Source organism: Lynx canadensis, chromosome B3, assembly GCF_007474595.2.
Source record: "Lynx canadensis isolate LIC74 chromosome B3, mLynCan4.pri.v2, whole genome shotgun sequence".
In the NCBI taxonomy this organism is placed as follows: domain Eukaryota; kingdom Metazoa; phylum Chordata; class Mammalia; order Carnivora; family Felidae; genus Lynx; species Lynx canadensis.
The window spans coordinates 144,861,522-144,868,795 of NC_044308.2; positions in this window are offsets into that span (position 1 = coordinate 144,861,522).

Consider the following 7,274-nt stretch of genomic DNA (forward strand, 5'->3'; position numbering starts at 1 on the left):
CCGTCCTCTCCCCCGGCCCATGTCCTCCCCCGGCCCCCGTCCTCCCCACGCTCACGTGGCAGAACTACGCAGCCCGAGTCGCCAGCGCCCCCGGTTCTGGTGCCTGCACTGCTGACTGTGGCTGGGAGACTCAGCCTGCGCGGACTGGCTTCCCTCCACGTTCATGGCTCTGACTGCTCCTCCAGGGTCACTGAGCCTCCCTCCCCCATACCCCACCCCACTCTGGAAGGCCACCCGACCCGGGCCTTTCTCGGCCCTTTCCACACCCCTTGGCCACTGTGCTGCCCCTAGGCCGGGAGCTCTGTCCAGGCAGGCCTGGGGTCTGGGTGACCCCTGTACGTTTGTTGAATGACTGAGTGACCCACCCCTCTGTGTTCACCCCCATGGCTGTTGGGCTGGATTCCTGCTCTCCCCTCCCCCACCCGGGTGACAGCCCCCACGGAGGATGGCCATCCTAACTCCCCTTGCAGGAGCGGGGGCAGGGCTCTTGCTTGGGGACCCATCCCAGCTGCCATCCAGGTGCATCACGCAGAGGTGACGACTTCTCCAGAGACCCCATGACCTTCGACGCGTCGGTACCGGTGTGGGATTGATTAGCGCCCCCTGTTGAGGGAAAGGGATCAATTCTCATTCGGCTCTTGGAAACCTCTTGCTCACCTGGCAGGGGGTCCCACCCTCCTGCCCCCCACCCCCGCCCACCCACCATGAGCTCCACAGCCACTGCCGAGGTCCCTGCCCACCGGCGCAGCCCCAGGCCTGTGCTAGCTCACATTTTGCACCAAGCTGGACAGTCGGTCTGGAGGCTGCTAGGGAGGCCGTGGGTTCCTGTCCAGCGCACGGCTCAGGGGCGACAGAAGTAGGCTCCTAAGGCTGGAGTTCTGGAGAGCCTCCTGCTTCTCTCTGGGGTCTGGCTTGGGGGTGGGGTTCTGCCAGCTCGACATTCAGCTGTCACTCCCCCGCCGGGAAGCCTTCTGAGTCCCCTGGGTGCTCTGTGTCCATGGCCCCCAGCTCTGACTGCAACAGTGGGTCCCTGGGTCTGCTGTCCCAGCTGCCCTGTGGTCCCGGGAGGGCAGGGGCTGAGCTCAGCTGGCGTGGGACGGGTCAGGGTCCCTGAAGCCCTGGTTCCCACGCTGTCGGGAGCCTGGCCTGGGCTCCACCTCTTTCTGGGGCCGCCCCCGTGCCAGGACCAGGGTGTCTGCCTTGGGGCTCCACAGGGCAGGGCAGGCGGCCTCAGCAGAGCACCCCCGCTGAGCCAGGTGTTGGCAGGCTCTGGGGGCGGCTGGGGAGGGGCTGGGGAGGTGTGAGAGGGGCGGGAGCTCCCTGGGGCAGGTCTCCCATCTGGCAGGGGCCCCGACGATGACTCAGCCGGGAAGGGATGAGTGTGTGGGCCTCGGAGGCTCCCAGGCCACTCTGGGGGACCGAGCCTGTGCCGGGGGAGGGAGGGGGGCCGGTTAGGTCTCTGTGAGATTTCAGCTGGCCCCTCCTCCCTGGGCCAGACGGTGGTGCAGCCAGTGCCCCCTGGTATACTTGGGTCCAGTAATGGAATGACAGGGTCCTTGTGCCTCTGGTCCAGGGCTTCAGGGAGTGAGGGTGGGCAGTGCGGGTGGGCTTGAGCTGAAGGGCTGCCAACCCCTGCCTTCTGGGCACCGGCCACAAGCAGAGACGGGGCTTCGGGAGCTGGCCTTGGTGCGGGCCAGTCCCTGTGTCTCGTGGGAGGGAGCACGAGGGGCGTCCCGCTACAGTCAGAGGTGGGGCCGAGCCAGGGGCGTGTGTAGGGAGAGCGGCCTTGCTGCCTGTCTGCTGAGAGTGAGAGGTGGAGGGTCAGGGAGGGAGGCCACAGGTCACACACCCCCCCCCCCCCCAGCCGGGCTGCTCAGAGCCTTGGCCGCAAGACTTGTGATGGTTTGGAATGGGCCGAGGAAATGCATCTGGGGCCTTTTCCTGGGTGCCTTGATCCCTCGAGTGTCACGGAAGGATCTCATTTGGGAGTCACAAGAGCCAGTCCTTATTTTAAATAGCAAGGCAACTCGAGTTTCCCTTTCCCTATGCCTGCGGGGAAGCTCAGGCCAGTGGATTCTTCAGCTCCCGCCAATGACATGGGCGTGTTCTCTTGTGTCTTTTGGGAATTGATCATTCCTATTTGTTCTAAAGCAACTGTCTCTAGTCACACGGTTTTGTAGCTGACGTCTGCTGTGTAGTTCTTGAAAGCCGTGGCCGGTGCTTTGTGCAAAAAGGTGTGGAGTGTGAGTAAATGAACAGGATAGAGGCGGACTGAGTGTCCCTGTCTGCTCCTTCACTCCCTGGGAACAGAGCAGGATTCCGTGGGGGGCTGGGGGGAGTGGAGTTGAGGCCAGGCTGTCCTCTGGGTTCCTGGAGGCAGCCAGCTAAGGTGGCTGGGCCTCTGGGAGCCACTCCTTTTTAAAATTTTTTTTAAAATTTATTTATTTTCTGAGAAAGAGAGAGAGCTTGAGCAGGGGAGGGGCAGAGAGAGAGGGAGACACAGAATCCAAAGCAGGCCCCAGGCTCTGAGCTGTCAGCACAGAGCCCGATGTGGGGCTCGAACCCGTGAACTGAGGTCATGACCCGACCCGAAGTCGGATGCTCAACCCACTGAGTCCCCCAGGTGCCCCTGGGAGCCACTCCTTTTACTTTGCCCCTGAGCTCTGAGCTCTCCCTTTCCACGATGGGGGGGGGGGGGAGGGGGGGTGGCTGGAGACGCTCCCCTGCGGGAGGGAACCCAGGTTTGCAGGGTCTCTGCTTCCCCATCTGCAAACAGGGTCCTGGGGCTGAGTGCCTTGCTCCCCCCGGTTAAAAGGGGGCATTTTCACTTCCAGTGTCACATTTTGTGGCTGGGGGATCCCCTGTGGGGCTGGGGTGGCTTGAGGGCTGTCTGCAGGGGTCCGGGTGCCCTGTGGGTGGGGGGCTCCCCGCCAGCATCCCAGGCTTCAGTTGTGGGGGCTGGGCTGGGGGCAGGGGTGGGTGGGCTCAGCGGGCGCCTGGGGCTGAGAGATTGATGGTCCCACCGGGCCCGGTGCTGGCCTTCTGCACTCACCTCTGACCCCGTGATGGATGCTGGCGCACCCGTCCCCGAAGGTCCCTGTCCACCCCTCACAGCCGTGATGCCAGGCCACCTGGAACCCCGACCGGCCCCACAAACTCGGCCCGTCTAAAACCTGAGGGGTTGTCTGGGAACCTTTTTGGCTTGGCTTGCTTGGTGGCCACCCAAAGTGCAGCCATGGGCCCTCCTGGTCTCATCGCTGGGGGCCCCTCTCCTTGCCCCGTCCCTTCCCGAGCTCTCGGCATGTTGGGCCCCAGCCGTGCCTCCCAAGCTTGGTGGTCTGATCCAAGAGCCCCTCAGGCTCATGGTGGTCGGTGAGGAACATGGTTTGTGGCCGGCTGGGTGTCTGTGGAGACGGGTCTGAGGGGACTCATCGGCCGGCATGGTGGGCCGGCGGGGGGCCTGGGGGGGGCCTGGCAGCCTGGGCGCCGGATCTCGAGATGACGCTGGGACCCGTCCTGTCCCGTGTCTGTCCTCTCTGCTGGGTGATGGGTGAGGAGGGCTGGCTGGGTCTGTGCTGTGGGATCCCTCCTCTCAGAACGCCCCTGGGGCTTGGTTAGGTCAGGGGCTGGGGAGCACACCACCCTGGGCTGTGGGTGGTGCTTTGGGAAGGGGGAGGGGGGGCAGGGAGCCGGGCAGACGGGAGGGCCGATGCCTGCGAGCCGTCGGCTGACCTCTGTCTGAGCAAAACACGCTTAACTCCACCACCCCATGTGGTGAGGGAGGAAACAGCATGCGTGAGGGTGAGTGACCCTCCCGTGTCTGTGCTCATAAGGGAAGTGCTGTGGGGCTGGGAGAGAGGACTCTGGAAAGGGGCATCCAGGAGGGCCTCCTGGACGAGGTGGCATTCGATCTCAGAACTAGCCCCACAGAGATGGGGTGAGGGCCTTCAGGGATGGCCTTCTGGGGTGGGGATGCCTGTCTCGGGATGCCAGGCAGAGGGAAGAGGGGAAGGGGGATGAGGTCAAAGGTCAGGAGGTGTGGGGGAGCGGACTCGCCCTCCAGCCCTGGAGCCGAGCTTGGGGCCAGGGATCCCCTGGAAGTCCTTCCACGAGAGCGCTGCAGCCCTGGGTCCCCCTGGCGGCCTCATTGGAGGGGCCTGGTGGCTGGGTGCACATCTGGGCTGGCCACCCACACGCAGAGGTTCCCAGCAGGAGAACTTGGGAGGCCCGGGGCCAGCTGAGGGCACGGGCTCCACTCCGTTTCAGCGGCCGCCTCCTCTGGCTGGGCCACCCAGGGCAGCGTCCGGCCTCCCTGGGGCTCTGGGCCCTCCTGAGTGGCCCTGAGAGTGTGCTGTGGCCCGTGGCTCAGATGAGGAGAATGGGGTCCAGGAGAGCGGCAGCTCACCCCCACAGAGTTGGACTGAAAGCCGTGTCTGGGTGAGCTCCAGGCCCCCCGAAGCGTGTGCAGAGCCCCCTCTGAGTGGGGAGCGCCCCCAGGAAGCCAGCCTGTCTACGCCGCTCCCCACCCCCCAGCCGAGGCCGTCCTGCTGGTCAGGCTGTTAGCCATCAGGGTCCCCGCCGCCCTCGCGTGGCGTTGTGGCATCGGGCGGAGGACAGGGGAGGCCATTGAAGGGAGGGGGTCTCAATGAACTAGTGTGTGCCCCGAGCTGTCCAGCTGGCTGGTGCCTGGCACAGGGCCTTGGGGACGGGTGCCAGTCGGCACCGGGTGGGCCGGGCAGCACCCCCCCGCTCCCCCACGCCACCTCCCCGGCAGAGGAGGGGAGCCTGTGTCAGCTATGGGCCCTTCGGAACTGCAGCCTGATGGGACCGGATCAGTGTCCGGGGTTCTGGCTGGCGGGTGGGGGAGGGTCTGGCCCGGGGGTGTGCAGTCTTCCTGTCCTCCCGCCGGACCCAGGATTGTGGGTGGGCAGGGCCTCTGGCTGAGAGTTGGGCCCTTGGCGAGGTGCGTGGCGGGTGGAGGCAGGGGTGGGGCGGCCCAGGTGTGGCTGGCTGGCAAACTGAACCCCTGCCCCCCACCGCCCCCCGCCCCCGGCTCTGGGTCCCCCGGGGCTGCACGCGACATCGGAATGTCATCGCCAACAGAGCCTGCAAGGTTGGAGCAGCGCCTGGTCCGGCAGCCAGGGGTCCCTTCCTGGACTTGTGGTCAGCCCCGAAGCAGTGGCTGCCCAGGGTCACAGCCCGGGGCATTTGTTTGTGGAGGGAAGGGAGGGTGAGGCAGAGGGACCCCAGCGAGGACCCTGGCTCCAGGCGCACAGAGTGGTGGGCTGGGGAAGGGAGCCCCTAGGCCTCAGGGCCCTCCCGCAGTCTTGGCCTCTGGCCCCGTCTGCCCTCCGAGAGGCCCTGCCGGGGGGTACTGAGCCCCCTTTCTAAAGGCGGGGCGACGAGGGCTCAGAGAGGGTTGTCTCGCAGCTCTGAGGTCTGGGTCTTTTTCCCAACTGGGGAGCACGGTCCCCGCTTCCTCCTGTGTCGGCCTCAGTGTGGGGATCTGGGAGCTCCTGTCCTGCCCCGAGGGTGGGCGCTGCTCGCCCTGGGCTGGGGAGGCCCCTCTGGGTGGGATGACGGGCGAGCTCGTCCCTGGAGCAATCGTTCTGGGCCTCCAATGCAGGAGGAAGCGGAAGGATTACTTGAAGCAACTTGGAGACCCCAGGAAGGAGATGAAAAATGGAAAGTCATTACATTTAGGGGGGGAGCCTCCCTAAAACCCTGGTGGCATGGCGGGTAGATGGTTTGCAGTGCTAAATTGAATCAAATTAAAAAAACATTTTCCAAACGCAAGTAAGATATCTGCTTAATTAGACTGCAGAGGAAAGCGAAAGGTAATATCTTGCAGTGAGGTAATTACTGTCTTCCTGAAGGTGCTGGGCTCCAGAGAGGGGGTGGGTGGTAGATGGCATGGTGACTGGGCCTTTCAGGGGTCAAACTTCCTGAAACTGGGCCAGTGACCTCTCATGGGCTTGGGCCTGTGGGCCCTGGCAGTTGCAGGGGAGACCTGGCTTCGGGGAAGGGCCTTCCCAGCCCCCGGCATTGAGGTCTGAGGGCTGTTGGCTTGTGAGGGGAAGGCCACCGTGGTCCCGGAGGGGGGAGGCGGGCGGGGCTGCAGGGACTGCCCAGACTTTGTCTCTGTGGAGGCCGCCCAGGGGCGGCAGGTGGTGTGGGTGAAGCTCCCCCTCCGCGGAGTCCTGAGCACTGGGCCAGGGTGCTGGGGGTGGGGAGCCTGTCCTGGCCACAGCTTGCTTGGTCATAGGGTCATAGGTCCCTCCGGTGTGGGGCACATGCTTCCAAGTGAGAGCAGCGAGTGGCCCAGCCCAGTGCTGCCCGGCCTGCCGGCCTGTCAGGGCCGGGCTGGCTCTCGGCCCCACTAGGGTCTCTGCGTGGTCACCCAAGGCAGGGCTCTCCTCTCGTGTCTCGTGTGTGTGACACGAGACGGAGCTGGGAGAGATACCCTCTGCCCTGCCCAGGTGGGGATCCCCCAAGAGGCGCGCTTGGCTGCCGGTGCTGGGAAGGGGTGGTGGGCCCCACAGTGGGCTTGGGCCACGGGGTGGGCCCAGGTGTGTCTGAGCCGGGCCTCCTGGGGGGCTGGCGAAGCAGGGCTGGGGTGTGGTGAGTACCCCTGCCCCCAACTGGAGCAGACCTGCCTCGTTTCCTCCTGGGGCTTTGATGGCGGAGCTTGAGGCCTTGGTGGGGCTGGGGCCTCCCTGACAGCTGCCATGTGCGTTCCTGATGACACAGCTGGTGTGTGGGGGGGTTGCTGTGTGCCTGTGGGGGTCTGGTGCGTGCTCAGGTCAGTAAGTCCCCCCCCCCCCCCCAGCTTTCCTTCCTGCCTCCTTCTGCCACAGGGCTCCCCCACAGGCCTGAGGTCCCCAGGCAGGCCTCGGCCCTGGAACAATGGGCTGCCGGGCCTGAGGGGGTGGGGGCTGGGCTGGGGGGGGCTGGGTGGGGCTGGGCTGCCTTTCAAGTCTCTTAATGGCACTTCCTTCCCCTCACGCCCGGCCACCATTAGCAGCCTCCTGCTGAGTGGAGAAACCAGAGTAATCAGAGCTGGGACCTGGAAAACAGGCGGGAAGTGACAAGTGACAGAGCCAGGCCCCGTGTGAGCCCTGCCTGTGGCTGGGGACAGGGCGTCTGGATTCCATCCGTGGCCCCGGGTGCCAGCCCGAGTGGAGGCTCCTGTGGGGTTTCTGTGGGCCTGCCCCCCCCCGCCCCCGCCCCCGACTGCAGGAACCGCTGGGGGTGTCTGCTGAAGGGGCCCAGGC